Below are 19,231 nucleotides of genomic sequence, written 5' to 3'. Positions count from 1 at the left end.
TTATGTAGGTAACGTATCCATACCTGCCATGGAAGCCAGGAAACAAAAAGTGGCAGGAATTTTCAGCTTTTATAGTAGGGGGTGGCCCAGCCTGTCCTGAAGATTGACAAGGTAGGGGGAGTCCTAGGACATAAGAAAAGGGTTCAGTTGTTAAGTAGCCAAAAAGAATGATACCTGTTCAGTATGGCTATTGTTCTTAAGAATGTTGTTGCTGAACTTCCTGCAGTCTATAATGATTAACCAGTGGAATTTAATCTGCTTTGTTAAGGGTACCTCAGAGTTAGCTATATCCCTATTAACCACACTCCACCACGTGATTGTGGTGTCTTCTTTAGTGACTCGTATCATGCTCACTGTCCTTTCCTCAACTTCCATTTTTCTTTTCCCTCCTCCCTTCTCCTCTCTGCCTCTCTAATGTTCCTTCTTGTTTCCTCTAGGATCATTTCAAAGTTGATTGGAGGTGTCTTCCCTTAAGGTTTCAGTGAGAAGGGAAGTCGTTTTTCTGTATTAAAGGCTGCAGTAATCACTGGTTTATGGAGTTAATAAAGCTTTTAGGGGCAATCTTTTTTATTTTTTATTTTTTAGGCAGGCTAAGAAATTATACACCCAGGGCTTGCTCCAGGCAAAGCATTGAAGCTGAGAATTTGATTTTAGTGCCTCCGAGCTGTCTTTCCTTCTTTCCCCTCTCACAGCTTCCCTTCTTATTTCACTTTCACCTTCAGTTATAAGCTGCCCTCCACCTCTCACCCCAATCAAAACTTGCTCTTAGGTAAGAATGCTATCCTTAACGACTCTATCAGTCAATAATACACAGAATCACCTCTCTGAGAGTATTTAAAGTACCCCACCGCCTCCAGTAGAGGAATCAAAGGTTTTGTTTTCGCTGAAAACAAATTTCAAAAACAGTAGTCAATTGGAGAAATTATGACTTGTACCCACTCATTTGATGAATTAAGGGATCCTACTCATAAACTTCCTCCACTATTTTCCCCACTGATTTTAATTTTCTCGTGCTCATTGTTATAGTTAGAGAAGGTATCAGAACTTTCTCCACTCTACCTATGACTCATGACAGGTGAAAAACCCTGGAAGAGATGTATTGCAGGAATGCTCTGGCCTTCAGGAGCCAACACAGGAATGTTCTATCCTCCTCCTCTCCTATTCACCCCCCACTTCCCCAATTCAGAGACTCCTTTTTCATGATTCAGAAATAGCCCTTGTCAGAGTTGCTAGCTGTTATATGCCCTCCTTGCCGGAGCCAATCTTTCCCATGGTCTTGACTTCTTGACTCTGTATCATTCAAGGATCAAGGTCCCAAATAAACCATTTATTTATAGCACATCTTAAAATTCTTTTCAGAAGAAAGAAATGTGACCCTTCTACTTTTCATAGCCAATAACTTAAGGGACTGGCATCTGGGTTGATTGGACTACCCCGTCCTTGTGGAAAAAGGCACTTTTTAGGAGATAAATGAGGACAGGGAGTTCTGTTTTATAGAGGTGATCTTGAATTTGACCCTAAGCACATATAGTATAGGGTACACATCAGGTTAATGTAAACAATCACAGCAGAAATTGGATGAGGAGACTGGAAAAATGGAACCAGATCTCACAGTACCCAAAGTGTTATAATGCCAATAATTGGGTTTCTCTGTGGTTGGAATTAACTTTAAAATTTGTTTTTTTATTTTTGAGAGACTGAGGGCAAGCAAGGGGAGGGACAGAGAGAGAGGGAGACACAGAATCTGAATCAGGCTCCAGGCTCTGAGCTGTCAGCACAGAGACCTACGTGGGGCTCGAACTCATGGACCGTGGGATCATGACCTGAGCCGAAGTCAGATGCTTAACCGACTGAACCACCTAGGCACCCCTGGAATTAACTTTTAATACCAACTTAATTGTTAACAGAAACAATGACATTTATGTGATGTAGTTACTAGGAGTTAATGATGATAAAAAAAATTTAAAAATTTTGTATGAAAAAAAGATAAACTGGAAAAAATATATCACAGACAAGTTGTTAATATATCTAATATATAAGAAGTACTAAAAATAGAGAATATATCAAAATTCTACAGAAAAATTGCCACAGGATTTGAACATGCAGTTAGTATGAAAAGAAGTAAATATGTCCTACAACATATAAATAGACATACAACCTTGTTCACATTGAGAGAGACAAATCAAAATTAGGCTGATACTTTTTCTTACCTATCAATTGTAACTGCCTCTGTAAATATCATTGTTTGATACTCATCATATTCTGTTGGGGAGCCTGGATAGAAATAGGCATTTTAATTTATTGCTTATAGAAGGCAAAGTTGTAGAACTCCTATGGGATGGATATCATTCTATCTAGCAAAATTACATATACATGTGTGTTTTGACCCACAGTCCTACTTTTAGGTATCTATTAAGATTCACTGGCAAAAACCACAAAATGACTGACATGCAAGGTAATTTATTGCAGTACCATCCCTAATGGAAAAGACTGGGAACAATACAATTGATCATCAATAAGGGAACTGGTAAATAAATACTGGTACAGCTACATAATGCACTACTATGTAGATGTAGTCAGAAATGGGAATGAGCTCTATACATTGCTATAGAAGGATCTCTAGGATATAGCAAGATACAGAAGAGCATGTACAGTATGCTATCCTTTATTTAAGAAATTAGGGAGGGATAGGAATATAATATATATAATATTCACATATTATATACAAAATATAGTATGAAACATTTAATATATAATGTACAATGCATAATAATAATTACTAAGGTGTTAGGGTTTTCCAGAAATTTAGAACTGATAGGATATGTGTGTGTATACAAAGATATATATATATCTTCATTTTATTTTAAGGAATTGGCTTATACACTTATGAAGATTGGCTATTCCAAAATATTAAAGGTGGGCTAGCAGGCTGGAGACCTATGAAGAATTAATGTTGTAGTGTGAGTCTCACTTTGCTGGCAGATTCCTTCTTGCTTGAGGGAGGTCAATCTTTTGCTCTATTCAGGCCTTCATCTGATTGGGTGATGCCCACTGACATTATGGAAGGCAATCTGTTTTGATCAAAGTCTACCAATTAAAATGTAAATTTCATCCAAAACACTGTCATAGAGACATCCAGAATAATGTTTGATTAAATATCTGGACACTGTGGCCCAATCAAGTTGACACATTAAATCACCTATCACAGCTATAAATAATATGGGATATATTTGCTTATATTTAAAAAAATGAGGGGCGCCTTAGTGGCTCAGTTAAGCATCTGACTTCAGCTCGGATCTCATGGTTCGTAAGTTCGAGCCCTGCATCGGGCACTGTGCTGAGAGCTCAGAGGGTGGAGCCTGCTTCGGATTCTGTCTCCCTCTCTCTCACTGCCCCTCTCCCACTCGCGCTCTGTCTCTCTCAAAAATAAATAAACATTTAAGAAAAAAAAAATGAAAGGGAAAAGCTCAAAACTGATTTTCTTTTTTTTTTCTTTTTAAATTTTATTGTTTATTATTTTTTCCTTTCCTTTTGTTTTAATGTTTTTCCCCCTTATTTTGAGAGAAAGAGAGTGTGAACAGGGGAGGGGTAGAGAGAGAGGGAGACAGAGAATCCCAAGCAGGTTTTGTGCTGTCAGTGCCGAGCCTGATGTGGTGCTTGAACCCACAAAACGTGAGATCATGACCTGAGCCAAAATCAAGAGTTGGACTCAGCGAACTGAGCCACCTAGGTGCCCCTATTTTTTGTTTTTTAAAGGTTTATTTATTTAAGTCATTTCTACATCCAACATGGGGCTGAAACTCACAGCCCTGAGATCAAGAGTTGTACGCTGTTCTAATAAGCTAGCCATGTACTCCCTAAAAACTGATTTTTTAAACAGTGATTCCCATGCAGGGGCTCCTGAGTGGCTCAGCCCTTTAAGCATCTGACTTTGGCTCAGGTCATGATCTCATGGTTCCTGAGTTTGAGCCCCACTCTGTGCTGATAGCCTGGAGCCTGCTTTGGACTCTGTGTCTCCCTCTCTCTCTGCCCCTCCATGCCCCCTCTCCCCCCGAGCCGGTGCTTTGCCTCTGTCTCTCTCAAAAATAAATAAACGTTAAAAAAAAAAAAAAAAGTGGTTCCCATGGATAGAAAAGATGTGGACACTTGAATTTTCTGAATGTACCTTAGTTTTGATTTTGGAATTATGTAATTTTTTTTGTAATTATAAAACAAGATTAAATCAACATTAAAAAGCAATTCTATGCTATCTGTCTTTCTCTGTATGACTTATTTCACTTAGCATAACACTCTGTTTTCACTCTTATGTGGATCCTGAGAAACTAAACAGAAGACCATGGGGGAGGGGAAGGGAAAAAAAAAGTTAGAGAGGGATGGAGCCAAACCATAAGAGACTCTTAAAAACTGAGAATAAACTAAGGGTTGATGGGGGGTGGGATGGAGGGGAAAGTGGGTGATGGGTATTGAGGAGGGCACCTGTTGGGATGAGCACTGGGTGTAGTATGGAAACTAATTTGACAATAAATTTCATATTAAAAAAAAGAAAAATTAAAAAAAGCAATTCTAAAAAGTTGAGAGGAAAATAAAACAAATGAACTTGTGTACAAAGTTGGTGGCTTACCCACATTGCAACAAATATTTTGGGTGAATTTATGGCACATCAGTTTGACAGTGTATATCCTTGATGGGACATATCTTAAAGTCAAATAAGAAATTTTAAACTTTTTAAAACTTTTTAAAAGATTCATGTCTTTGGTTAGAATAATGGTATTCTTATTTTGAAAATATATTATACAAACAGTTGGCTTAAATGATTAATTTTAATAATGTCATAAACAACCTTCTTTTTCAGCATAAAGGACAAGCAATACAAATACAGAAACAAAATTAAATAATTATATAAACTTCCTAAATTTCTAAATTTGAGTTGGAAATTTTATTTATTTTATTTATTTAAAAAAAATTTTTAATGTTGATTTATTTTTGAGAGAGAGAGTGGGAGCGGGGAAGGGGCAGAGAGAGGGAGACAGAGAATCTGAAGCAGGCTCCAGGCTCTGAGCTGTCAGCTCAGAGCCCCATGTGGGGCTCAAATTCACAAACCATGAGATCATGACCTGAGCCAAAGTCAGATGCTCAACCGATTGAGTCACCCAGGCACCCCTTGAGTTGGACATTTTAATGTGGGCTCATGATGTTTTATATCTGTCCATCAAAAAGGCTAGCAACAGTGATCAACCCAGTAGCTAAGAGTACTCTTGATGCCTAGATTATGGTCTATAATTGTCATGTCTCCTAAAAGGAATTGATATTCCTTGGGTGAATAGCTAATTTCAGGTCTTTTGGAGAATATGTGAAAAATGACTTTGAAATATCTTTGCTGTGTCAAAAAGCAAGGAGGCTAGCAAAGACAACTGGGTTCATGTCAAAAGGACTCACAAGCTCATGGGAGGGGCTCGCACTAACCAACAGTGATGGTGTGATTTGAGTATCAAAAAGAATAATTACTACAATGGATTGAAACATATAAAATATGTTTAAAACCCATTAGTACATAAGGATAATGATTCATTGGTCATCACATTATTATTAAGGATAATGATTTATTGGTCAAAATATTATTATTCTGAAAACAGGTGAAGAAAGGGAAGAATCAAACTCTTGAACAAACTCCATAATCTGAACAGACACTATTTCAAGATAACCAAATAGTTCTTGTGGGAAAACACTTTCTTAAGGAATATCAGCTAACAAATGAAAAAGGAACAATGGAATAATTTGCATTTTATACCTCTAATTTAATTATACAAAGGACATAGGCAATGGTCATTATTGGCTGCTAAAATCATCAGCATAAGAGATAAGGAGCTCATGCAGCATCCTCTTGGACCACCTCTGATTTTGGCCTCATCTATGGCAGACAGATCTGTTGCATTCACATTCCTCCTCTCCCACTGCCAGCACCCCTCAATGCATGTGGAGTCTTTTTGTTCTATGCTCCTCTGCCTTCCTTCTTACCTCTTTGAGTTGTCCTGGCTCCAGCATTCATAGTCAGACCTGAGTGTGGAAGAGGTAATGTCCCCAGGAGCAACCCTCAACAAAGAGGAACTGAAGGACAAATGCTCCTGGCTCCTATTTTCTAGGTGGCCATTCTTGAAGGTCTTCTGCATGCTTCTCAGGAGGACTTAGTGGAGTTGCTAATACACACTTTCATTTCTTTTTCTTCCTTTCCTGTGTCTCTGGCCCTGTACCTTCACTGCTGCTTCCTCAGATCAGCTCCCAAATAAGCCTCTTGCATTCAAGTTCTTGCTCCAGACTCTTACTTGGAAAAAACAAAACTAGAACAGAAATTCTATAATGGATAGATCAGGCTGACAACACATGAGCTCACTGGTTCATGATGTCACAGAAAGAGAGATAGCTAGATACTGTATTTCTAGCACCATATATATTCTCTCCAAATGTTGAGCTTGAATCTGACCAAGCCTCCAGATTTAATTACTAGTTCATAGTAGTTATCAGTACCAGTAATCCAGAATGTGGGAAATTCTGCAGAACAAATGGCACAGTTTCTGCCACAACTAAATTGTACAAGAAAAAAGAGGGAAGAGAAAACTAGATAAAAATACACTTAAGAGATATCAGTCAAATCGAATGGTTTATTTAATTTCATTTTTTATTAAAAAAATTTTAAATGTTTATTTTTGAGAGAGAGAGAGAGAGAGAGATACAGAGTGTGAGCAGGGGAGAGGCAGACAGGGAGACACAGAATGTGAAGCAGGCTCCAGGCTCTGAGCTGTTAGCACAGAGCCCAGCCTGAGATGGGGCTCAAACCCACAGACTGGGAGATCATGACCTGAGCCAAAGTTGCTTAACTGACTGAGCCACACAGGTGCCCCCAAATCTAATTATTTAGAACAAGCTATAAAAATGATAAACTATAAAAATGATAAACTAATTATGGAAGTTTAGAGAGATTAAGGAGCTGTTATTAATTTTGTGTGGTATTTAACTGTCCTATTTTGTAGAGATGTTCACTAAAGTATTTGGGAATGAAATGATAGGTTTGGGATTTGCTTTATAATAATCTAGTGGGTAGGGAAGTGGGTGGGTTATGGACGAAATGAGATAATCTCATGTAAGTGGCATGGGGGTGGGTGATGGATATACAGGGTGGGGGGGCTGCTGATGGAAGTGTTACTATACCCTTCTCTTCACTATTGAATAGGTATGAAAATAAGTGTAATGCATTTGTTTCCCCCAAGAAGACATGTTTCTTAGGATGCAGAAATGAGAAACTACTATACTAGAAGTTCCAAAACAGACATATGCTGTGACCTTATGCTGAGCCATTTGGCTCCTTTATCCCTCTGGGATTGTTATTTGTGAAACATGAGTGCATGCAGGTTAACACCTTGCTTTCTTGCAGGAAGTGCTAGACTCCTATTAAGCAGGGAATGCTCTTTGAGTAATCTTTGGTGACTATAAGGAGCTGAGAGAGATGTTTTGGTGAAGTGTGCCCATGTGCTCAATGTCTGTGAGGAGTCAACAGATTCTTTCCCTTAGATGGTATCTATTTTGATGATATCTCTGAACCTATATTCTTTGAAGCAAGGGGTAAATATTGTTAACTCTGTTTATCTTACAGCACCCATCCCAGTGTCTTCATTATATAATGTTTCATTATAGTTGATAGTATGAATGTGTTGGGTGGTTTTCACCTGATAAGAGAGGCTTAATGGATGGCCTGTGCTAGCCTGTGAAGTCAGTCCTGGATTCTTTGTCTGGGTAGATGAGTCTGCGACTCACTTCACAGAGCAATACCAATGGAATTTGTGTGCTTTAAGAACTGGAACTGTGGGAGAGCGCATATATTTTGACTGTATGTCAGGCACTATGTGCTCTCACTTCTTTATCTTCTACTGGGGATGGAATGTTACCCCTGGAACCCTACGTTCTTATCCTCTATTCCAGATGTAATTTCAGATGTGTCTAACTAAGTTGGTTTGTTAAGGCTGCAAGAACAATGTACCATAGGCTATGTGGCTTACACAACAGAAATGTATGGTTTCACAGTCTAGAGGTTGGATGTCCAAAATCGAGGTGTCTGCAGGTTCCTTCTCAGGGCTGAGAGAGCAAAGCTATTCCAGGTTTCTCTCCTTGGCTTGCAGGTGGTTGTCTTCTCCTTATGCTACTTCACATTGTTTTCCCTCTTTGTATATCTCTGTGTCCACATTTCCCATTTTAAAAAGAACACCAGTTATATTGGGTTAGGGCCACCCTCATGACCACATTTTAACTTCATTATGCCTATAAAGTACCCATTTTCAAATGCAGTCACATTTTAAGGTACGGGGGTTAGGACTTCAACGTATGAATTTTGGGAGGACATAATTCAACTCGTAAGTCTCCAAAAAGGAAAATTCCTTATGCTTCTGGAATAACATGACTTTTCCAAAGACTTCCTTGCTCCAGAATGGGCTCTAGTAGGGAGACTTTAGGGATGGAAAAGGGTGAGAATGTTGGGGTTACTATTCTGGGAATTCTTAGACACATACAAGCACGCAGCTGCTGGCAAATTACGAAGTACTTGATGTTCCACGTGAATTACCATGCTTAAGATTCAACTATTGACTTGAAAGTTCACAGGTAATTTGAGCTCTTGAGTAGCTTTTCATTATATTAATCTGGCTATGATTTTTCAAGTAACAGAAAAAGGGTTGAAAGAGGCTGAGGCTCTACTGATGTCACAACTTTGGTACTTGCTGTGGGGGAGGGACATGATAAATGGTAAAAAGGCAAAACCCTGCTGGCGCCTTTATTCTGGCCATAAGAGTGTACCCTCTTCCACTTACCAAAATTTAGGTGTGGAGAAAGAAGGAGAAATAATTTCTTTAGCAATAAATAGAACCAGGAAGGAGATAACAGAGAGGGTGTAAGTACAGATGTTTCTGTTTACAAATCTCAGTGAATTATTAAGAAAACAGTGAGGGGGTTTTTATTAAGAAAACAGTGAGTCTGGGTGGCTCAGTCAGTTAAGCATCCCACTTTGGCTTTGATCATGATCTCTGTGGGTTCGAGCCCTGCATTGGGCTCTGTGCTGACAGCTCTGAGCCTGGAGCCTGCTTCCGATTCTGTGTCTCCCTCTCTCTCTGCTACTCCCCTGCTCTCTCTCTCTCTCTCTCTCTCAATAATAAAGAAATGTTGAAAAAAAAAAAAGAAAACAGTGAGGAAGAAGGTGAAGGAGTAGTTATTGTATAGCCATGGGAAGGAAACAGTGAAAGGAGCATTTTTTTGGAGGTGAGTGCCCTGTGAGGGTATAGGATAGCCAGCTAGATCCTGCTATCTCCAGTTCCTGTCAGACCTGGCTCAGTCTGGCCCTTGGTGCTTGTCCCATTCAGTTATGGGATAAGGTTCTGTTCTTCCTTGCACTCTGATTCCCTGGCCCTAAACATGGGCATTTCGTGTGTTCTTTCTTCTCTAGTTTACCACCAGACAGTCTTCGTTCTCAAATTGCCATGTGCATCTTTGCCCTGCACGATCCCTTCCTTTTAGAGCTCCTGTCAGCAAAGGATGAGAGAAAATCCCTCTGCCAGCTCAGTAGTACCATGGAATCCCAACTACAGCATTCAGCTTTTCCTTTTTGTCTGGCTGGAGAAATGAATTTGCAGCTAGACTGCTCAGCCTCTATTCTACACTCTAGTTCCTTGAAGAGAATGAAATCAGAGAGCTGCTTATGGAAACCTCCTACAGATATAAAAATATGTATATTCTATAGTTTTAGGGACTACACGGCTTAAGTATATTTGCTCTAGGGATGCAAAGCTAATCCAGTGTGAGGTGGGGTGACTGTCAGTTGTTGCTTTTATACCTGGATGCTTCAGCCTGCCATGCCTCCTGGCTGGAATTTCTATTTGACATATGAATTTCATTAGAAAATATTTCTTTGGGTTGTCAGAGGTTGGAAGAGGAATGTTGAACCTAGACAAATTGCAAAGACAAGATCTCAAGTGGGAAGTGTGCTCAGAGGATGCTTAGGGAAAAGAGGAGAATTGAAAAGGGTCTTTGATATTATTTGCTTCAGGTGGAAAGTGTAATGGTTGTGGTTTCTAAAACAAGCCCTCTGGTTTGCAGAGACTGGATTGCAGAGGGCAGGGGCTGGAGGGCATTTTTTTCTTCTTAATCTCTAAACTTTTTGTCCTTCTCTTTTCCTTGCTAGAAACCTTCTCGGTCTCTCTGCTTCTCCCTGCTCTCCACCCCTCCTTCCTGCCCCATATCACTTTTGCATTCATCCCAATACTTTCACAGCTGTCTTTTCTTTTGTTTTAAGAAGGCCTCAGGGCACAGTGTAAAGCTTCTTGGAATTTTGGGAGGGATGGGTAAAGGCAGGTTCTTAATGAAAAATGAGGACAATAGTCCTTGAAATTGTAGTGAAATTCACTGCAATTCCTAGATATGTTAGAAATGGAACAGTGTCTCTTTTTTGATTCTCCAGCTAGTCTTCCCTGTCAGGGCAGGACCTAAACTTCCACTGTAATTCTTAACACCTTCTTATCTCAAAATAAGGAAATAACATTGACTTCTCATGGTGATTGACAACAGTAACTCCTCTGGAGAAGGCCTTTCGTGACACTTTGGTTAGAAAAGGCTTTTATAGGGGCACTTGGGTGGCTCAGTTGGTTGAGCCTCTGACTTTGGCTCAGGTCATGATGAGGTTCACAGGTTTGAGCCCCACACTGGGCTCTGTGCTAGAAGCTCAGAGCATGGAGCCTGCCTGCTTCAGATTCTGTGTATGCCTCTCTCTCTCTCTGCCCCTCTCCCACTCACGCTCTGTCTCTCTGTCTCCCTGTCTCTCAAAAATAAATAAAAACATTAAAGAAAAGGCTTTTATATGATTATATAATATACATATAGCTGTGATAGAAGCTAACAATTTGAGCTTATTATCTTTATATCTATCTAGTGAAAAAATCAGTAATGTGGTCTTATCTACCATGTGAGTTGATTTGGATGTAGGCAGATGACCCAATTCTAGCCACTAGAACCCAAGGTCAATCTTCTGGGGACCTTCTAGGAAAGGTTCCTTTAACTGAAAAAGAAAACAACAAACAAACACATAAATAAAACTGATACTCAGTATGGGCTGCCCCTCTTCTTCCCTAGATGTTGTCTGTCGTCTGTGATGTTTAGAAGTGCAGCCTCTTGGGACAGTGAGAAGAGGCAATACTGATACACCAGAGTAGAAGGGTGAAAGAAAGTCACTTAGGCCCTGGTGACTGTCCTGCCACTGTGTTTTTTGGTTATGTTTGTTGTTTGTTTTGTCATTGATCTGAGAAGCTAGTGTATGTTTTACTAATATAATTTCTTTAAATATATCCTGGACATAAATTAGGTAAGGCTATACAGACATAGACTAAAATATGAGCAAATATGAAGAAGAAATACGGTGAAGTAGTTAAGAACAGAGGCTTCTGGCTGAAGCTGGCTGTCAGTTGCCTCATATGTAAAATGTACAAATAACAGTACTTGCTGAGTGCTAAGCAATAGAGACAAAGCACTGAGCGCAATGGCTGGAGCACATTACATACCCAATAAATATTAGCTACTGTAGTTGTTATGAGTAATATCAACATGAGCTCCAGAGAAGATACAAAAATTGTCAGGTTTTGGTAAAAAGAAAAAAAAGTTTCTCAAAGAGCAAAGATGTTATGAGTGTTCATGATTTTCGCTCTAATTTAGATAAGTAAAAATATGATTTGGTATTAAAGATACATAGAATATGGAATATTTTCAAGTATGAACATTTAGAATATTTTGTTTTAATAAAGAATTTTTAAGTTAATTAATGTAAAGAGTCAAAGAGACATAATAGCACTATGTTGCATTCAATTGAATAAAAATATCATACAGAAAATAATGGATTATGATTTAACAGCTAATATGGGAGTGGTAGAAAGTAGAAGAAGGATTTAGGGACAAATTACTCAATATTTGTATTTACCCCAAACGTAATGCTTCCTTTCAAGTAGCAGTAAACGGTTGGGAATTAACTATTGCCTAATATAAATTTGGGTTTTATCTGTGAATCCTAATTACTCATATCCAGTCATCAAGGATAATTGGGAGTTAGCAGCATTGCAGGATAGAATGATGTAACTGGTTTAGGCTGTTCGCAACTGAAACGAAATGTCACATCCATCCCCAAGCTGATTACTTAACTACTTTCTCTTCAAACACACAATGGCATATTTACTCCTGATACATGTTTGTGTTGACTTTGTGATCTGATTGTGCTCAGTTGTAAATTGTTTTGGGGGAAATAAATATTGTGAAAGAGATTAGTTGATTTAAGAATGTGAGGTTACTTGTGGTGGATCATAGTGTATAGAGATGTGGAATCACTAAGTTGTATATCTGAAACCAATGTAGCATTATATGTCAACTATACTCAAATAAAGAATCAAAATTAAAAAAAGAAAGACTATGCAATCCCTATCAAAATAACACCAGCATTCTTCACAGATCTAGAACAAACAGTTGTAAAATTTGTATGGAACCACAGAAGACCCCAGATAGCCAAAGCAGTCTTGACAAAGAAAACCAAAGATGGAGGCATCACAATTCCGGACTTCAAGCTGTATTACAAAGCTGTAATCATTAAGGCAGTATGGTACTGGCACAAAAACAGACACTCAGATCAATGGAACGAATAGAGAACCCAGAAATGGACCTACAAACGTATGGTTAACTAATCTTTGACAAAGCGGGAAAGAATATCCAATGGAAAAAAATTCTCTTCAGCAAATGGTTTTAGGAAAACTGGACAGCAACATTCAGAAGAACAAAACTGGACTGCTTGCTTACACCATACACAAAAATAAACTCAAAATGGATGAAAGACCTAAATGTAAAACAGGAAGCCATCAAAATCCTAGAGAAGAAAAAAATCATCAAAAGTAAAAGGCAACTGATGGAATGGGAGAATATATTTGAAAATGACATATCAGATAAAAGGTTAGTATCCAAAATCTGTAAAGAACTTATCAAACTCAACACCCAAAAAACAAATATTCCAGTGAAGAAATAGTCAAAAGACATGAATAGACACTTTTCAAAACAAGACATCCAGATGGCTAACAGACATATGAAAAGATGCTCAACATCACTCATCATCAGGGAAATATAAATCAAAACCACAATGAGGTACCACCTCATGCTGGTCAGAATGGCTAAAATTAACAACTCAGGCAACAATTGATGTTGCTGAGGAGGCAGAGAAAGAGGAACGCTTTTGCACTGCTGGTGGGAATGCAAACTGGTGCAACCACTCTGGAAAACAGCATGGAGGTTCCTCAAAAAATTAAAAATAGAACTCCCTATGACCCAGCCATTGCACTATTAGGTATTTATCCAAAGGACACAGGAATGCTGATTCGAAGGGGCACATGCACCCCAATGTTTATAGCAGCACTATAGACGATAGCCACAGTATGGAAAGAGCCCAAATGTCCATCGACTGATGAATGGATAAAGAAGATGTGGTATTAATATATACAATGGAGTATTACTCAGCAATTCAAAAGAATGAAATCTTGCCATTTGCAACAACGTGGATGGAACTAGAGTCTATTATGCTAAGCAAAATAAGTCAAAGACAAATATCATATGATTTCACTCATATTTGGAATTTAAGAAACAAAACAGATGAGCAAAGGGAGAGGGAAGCAAAAATAAGATAAAAACAGAGGGAGACACCGTAAGAGACTCTTAAATACAGAGAACAAACTGAGGGTTGCTGGGGGGGTGTTGGTTAGGGGAATGGGCTAAATGGATGATAGGCATTAAAAAGGGCACTTGTCGGGATGAGCACTGGGTGTTATATGTAAGTAATGTATCACCAAATTCTATTCCTGAAATCAGTACACTATATGTTAACTAACTTGGATTTAAATAAAACAAAAATAAAAGCAAAAATAAAACAAAAATGAACAAACAAAAGAATACATTCCACTGAGTATGTATAGTAAAAATACAGTGTTAATAACTTGAGGTAATTGTGTTCTCTGTGTAGTTCTATCATCAACTTGATACAGAGTTAGAAATAATGAAGCATTTATTTCCATTTTTAAAAACTTTAGTTTTTTAGTTATCTTTTGGATATGTAAAATATTAACAAATACCAAATCTGAAAAAAAAAAAGAAATATAGAATGTAAGGCCAATTTTTAGCTATCGTTGCTTATCAGAAAACTTGTAGTATCTTCGTATTCCCTGTAGAATTCCCTGTAGAATTCTATAATGGCTTAAGTGTCATGCAAAACATTTTGCCATTTATCTTTACAATGTAATAGAGAGGTACTTTATGGGGATGAAGTTAGAAAAGGCTTTTATATGATTACATCATATAGTGATAGATGCTAACAATTTGTACTTATCATGAGAATAGTTTTATTTAAAAAAAATTTTTTTTTCAACGTTTATTTATTTTTGGGACAGAGAGAGACAGAGCATGAACAGGGGAGGGGCAGAGAGAGAGGGAGACACAGAATCGGAAACAGGCTCCAGGCTCCGAGCCATCAGCCCAGAGCCTGACGCGGGGCTCGAACTCACGGACTGCGAGATCGTGACCTGGCTGAAGTCGGACGCTTAACCGACTGCGCCACCCAGGCGCCCCGAGAATAGTTTTCTTAAGAGAATTCTTGATAATTTTGCAACTGCTCTTCTCTAGAATAATATAGCTATAGCTTATATCATAAATATAAATAACAAAGTTAGAAATAGGCAAGAGGGATTTAAAATTTGTCTAGATAGAACAAATTAGAATTTGTGTGTATTGGCTCAGATCTTGTTTTGATTAAAGGATGACTGGGAAGATTGGAAAAATAAATGAACAATTCTAAGAAAATATTTACTAGAATTATAATCCATGCCTTTGTAATCCATGACCTCTGGAGTAAATTATTGAAGAGCACATAAGCAGAGGTCAGAAAGAATATTCCTTAAATATCTGAGTTGGAATAACATATAGACTGAGGATTATTAGATATCTAGAGCTCACTATAGCTTTATTCTTAAAGCTCAGATCACAGGATAAGTAACAGGCATCCTACTATCCCTAGTTCATTCTGGAGCTGCTGAACTGAGAATATGTGTATATCAGAGATGAAGGTGTCAATTTCTTTTTTGACTCCACTAACTTTAGGGCTAAACCCCAAGAAGAGCTCAAAGTCTCTGCTAGCATCTACTTGTTACTATACAGCTGGAAGGAGTTAAATAAAGTGTAGGTGCACACCTGTGTATTTTACTTGACTGGCTAATAAGTCAATGTCAGACAGGAAAATTTTAGTGAATGTATATTGTATACTTAGCATTGTGAAAGATACCATGAGATGTCAGGAAGGTGTAATATAGGCTTCTACTCACTAAATGCTATAATCGGGATTTTTAGCCAGGTCTATCTGACTCCAAATCGTATATGTTTTACTATACTGTACCATCAGCTAGGCATTTTTCTTACATTATTTTATTTAATGTTTACAGTAAGCTTGCAAAGAAATTATTATTTATAATTTGTTCAGAAAACTCCACCATTTCAGTAGAAGGAACCCCGTTAGCAATATAAGAAATGGAAAAGTATTTTTCAAAATCAAAAGAACCAAGCCAATTGCACTCTATATACGGGTTCTTGCTTATATAGTTGTGAAAGTATTATCATTCTCCCTTTATGTGAGGAAACAGAGGTCCACAGGAGTTCACTAACCTTCTTAAGTTTTGACTGCTAGAGCAGTATATGCAGAGCTTGTATATAAACTCAAGCCTGTTGATTTTTCCCTAGTTCATGCTGTCTTCTAGACTGGGAATTTTAGCCTGACTTTGGCAGGCAAGATTTTTATGGGCAGACAGGAAGAGTATGAAATGATAATTGCTCATTTCTTGAGGTGATTAGAAGGATACAGCGTCAGTCACCCAGTTCTTAAAGTGATTAGAGAGATGTGCACGCGAGTCTACACCCTCCTTAGAGGTTCACAATAGGTACTTAATACTCTTTAGTTGAATGAGTGAATGGCTGAGTAGTGTGAGTCAGATTCTTAGATGAGCCCTTAAAAAACTTTTTTATGGATCAAAAACATGGGGGGGAGGGACATACTATATTAGCCCAGTGTTCTTTTGACAAATGCCTAACTTAAAAATGAATGGAGGTGAAAAAGACAATCTCAGTTGAAACCCACATTAGAGCACCCAGTGCATGTGGGAATGGGTGCTCTTATGCCATCTGGTTCTGGAGGAGGGAGAAATAAGCATCTTTGCATTACTGCTACTTCATCGCTTATCAGGGCTCACTGGTGCTTACCAGATAGCCTTTTATGAGCCAGTAGAGTTGTTTCTCTTTTTAGAGAGCTTACCTACATCCTTTATTGTAATTTAACTCTGAAGTACCAGGAAAATGAACTGCTTGCCATAATCATTAGTTTAAAAAGTTTAAATATCACCCATTTTGTGCATGTTGTATTTCAAGATTTAAAAAAGTTCATTTAAAAGGTGAAAAAAGTAGCGATAGCAGTCTTTTCCAAGAAACATCAGGTTTTCCATTGTTAATTGGTTAATATAGTACTTGTAAAGTGCTTGGAAGATGAAAAAGCATGGTGTAATTAAGTGTCACCTTTTTTTATGAGCACAGTAGACTTTAATCACATTATAAGGTCGTAGTCTATCTATTTTGCTACACTGGAGAGGTGTTTTTTCTTCCCTTATATTGTAGATATTTCTCTAGAAGAGAATATGGAAAGAAATTATTTTCCCTGGGTTTCTTTGAGTGTTTCCCACCTTTAAACCAATTGATATTTTTGCATTTTCTGTGAGTTTGAAAATCTAGTCCTAGGTTCATAGTACCTGGGGGTAGACTGGGGGGCTGTAGGGAGTCTGGCCTGATTTCAATCAAGTTTTCTACTGAGACTATGGCTCTTAATTTAATTTTATTTAAGCACTGCCATTCTTTTTACTCTCAGAACTGTAAATTTGCAGTTATAGTTAATCATTCCTCTCTTCAGTCCCAGTGTCTGGGACTGGCTTAACAACTGGCTAGTTATTAAGTCCCAGATTTATTGGATGGGTTCCTCTTTACCAAGACCTGCGCCACAGTTTTGGGTTAGGTCTTCTGGATTCGCGTCACTTTTCTGCTTCCCTTTGTTTATATAAACACATTCTTACATTTTGAAAGGGTCCTTGAACATCACAGATGAAAGTTGTTTTTCTTCTTACAAGAAGGACTTCCATTTAAACGATGAACAACAGCCCCATGCACTGTGAATAGCATTTGTTATTATTTTGTGATGTTAATGCCTTAAAATTCTACAAGTGGAAGTCCTGCCCAAAAATTCCCAATGTTTTTTTGGGGGAGATAACTAAGTAGATTTTTTTTTCCATGACTGAGTTATTTATTTTGCAGTTAATCAAGGTTGACATATTTTTTTAAGCTTTCATATTGAAGACTCATAATTAAAAAAATCATAAAATACTGAGCAATTATTTATTTATATTAATACCCAACAAACTAAGGGGAAGAGCAATGGATTCATATTCGCATGGAATTACTTATTATATAGGGGAGGAAAAATTCTCCTCTACTGTCTTTGCATCTCTGGTTGGGCCTAAGAATTAAACTGACATAAGATAACAGGAGAAAAGCATGCACATTTTACTGAATTTTTACATGTACATAGAAGCCTTCACAAGAGTATGAAGGCTAGAAGAAGTGACCAGAGAAGGAAGCTTTTATACCTTTTAGAGAAAGAAACAATATATTTGCAAAGAATTGACAAGACAAAGACATTTGGGCCATGGGTAGTAAATTATGAAGAAGTAACTAAGAAGATAAGGGTTAGTTTAACAAGGGTTATTTATATAGCCTCTTGGCCCTAATTCCCTGTCTCTGGTGGTAAGGAAGTCATCTATCTTGGTACAGGGAGGGTAACATGTAGCCGCAATACCATGTTTATTTTAGCCTTTGGTCTGTATTTACCTAAATAATTTCAAAGCTTCCCACCAATCATTTTACCATAGCTTCACCTTTGGGGAGTTCTTTGTTTTAATTAACCTTGTCTTTGATTAGAATTATCATTCAGTTGTTTTTTAAGAAGGATTGTATTCATATACTTTCATTTAGGTAATGTGTTGTTTGTTCTTCCTTTTTTTTTCTGGGTTCCTTAAACATACTTTTAAATTTCTTGTTGTCTTATCATCTCTCTTATATCTGTCTTTTGAATGAAAAAAAAAAACAACCCAGATGTTTCACAAATTTGTCCTTTCTCAAGGTCCATGCAACCTTAGTTTTTAATATTATAGACTATGTACTGTAGCCTCTTGGCCATATAATACTATCATTTAATTCATAAACAATAGTCATGTTTTGGGTAAAGCTGTTGCAGCAAAATCTTGACATATTCTCTTTTATAATTTTCACATTTTAAAAGTTTTCATTTTGCTTTATCATAATTATAGACCATAGATTCTTAAATGTTGGAAATTTCTTAGAGATCCTCTAGTCAATCTTGAACCCCATGAATTTTATTTCTTCTTACAATGTCATTGAAAGATTACCCAACCCTTACTTGAACTCTTCCATTGACACGGAACTTGCTATTTTCATTGTTGAAAATTCTGCCATTGAACAGAAAGCTCTGTCATTTTCATTCCTGCTCATTAGTTGATATAATCAAAGTAATGCCGTATTTCCTCTTTCTTAAGAATCTTCTAAGAAGTTCAGGAGTTTTGTGTATCCTGATTCTTCTCCATTCACATTTTCCTCTTTTGCAATCTCTATTTTGAAGAAATGTTTTGAGGGAAATTTTAACTTGTAACCTCCTATTCTTTTTAATTAGCCCAATACCTTTTAAAATTATTTTACTTCCTCTTTGAGAATGCTGTGCTAATATAGTTTATGAGTATGAATTTTTGTGTGAGTAAAATTATAAAGTAGAAAGTCATTTGTATTAAGAACATACATAATATCTGTATAGTACAAATTCATATCTACAAGGAGGATGACGTCAGTACTTATCAAATAAAAATATTACACACATAATGAGGACTGACACTGTGTGTTCAAAACAAAAAAACCCTGTGATGCCAAATAAAAACTGTCCATTTAGGCAGGAGGCCCAGACTACCCAGACAAATGAAGAATGTAGATTCCTTCTACACTGAGTGAGGGGAAAACAGGACAGGTTGTTCACTCC

Source organism: Herpailurus yagouaroundi, unplaced genomic scaffold (assembly GCF_014898765.1).
Source record: "Herpailurus yagouaroundi ecotype Mexico unplaced genomic scaffold, PumYag 142, whole genome shotgun sequence".
NCBI lineage: Eukaryota > Metazoa > Chordata > Mammalia > Carnivora > Felidae > Herpailurus > Herpailurus yagouaroundi.
Note: the sequence above shows the minus strand (reverse complement) of the source record.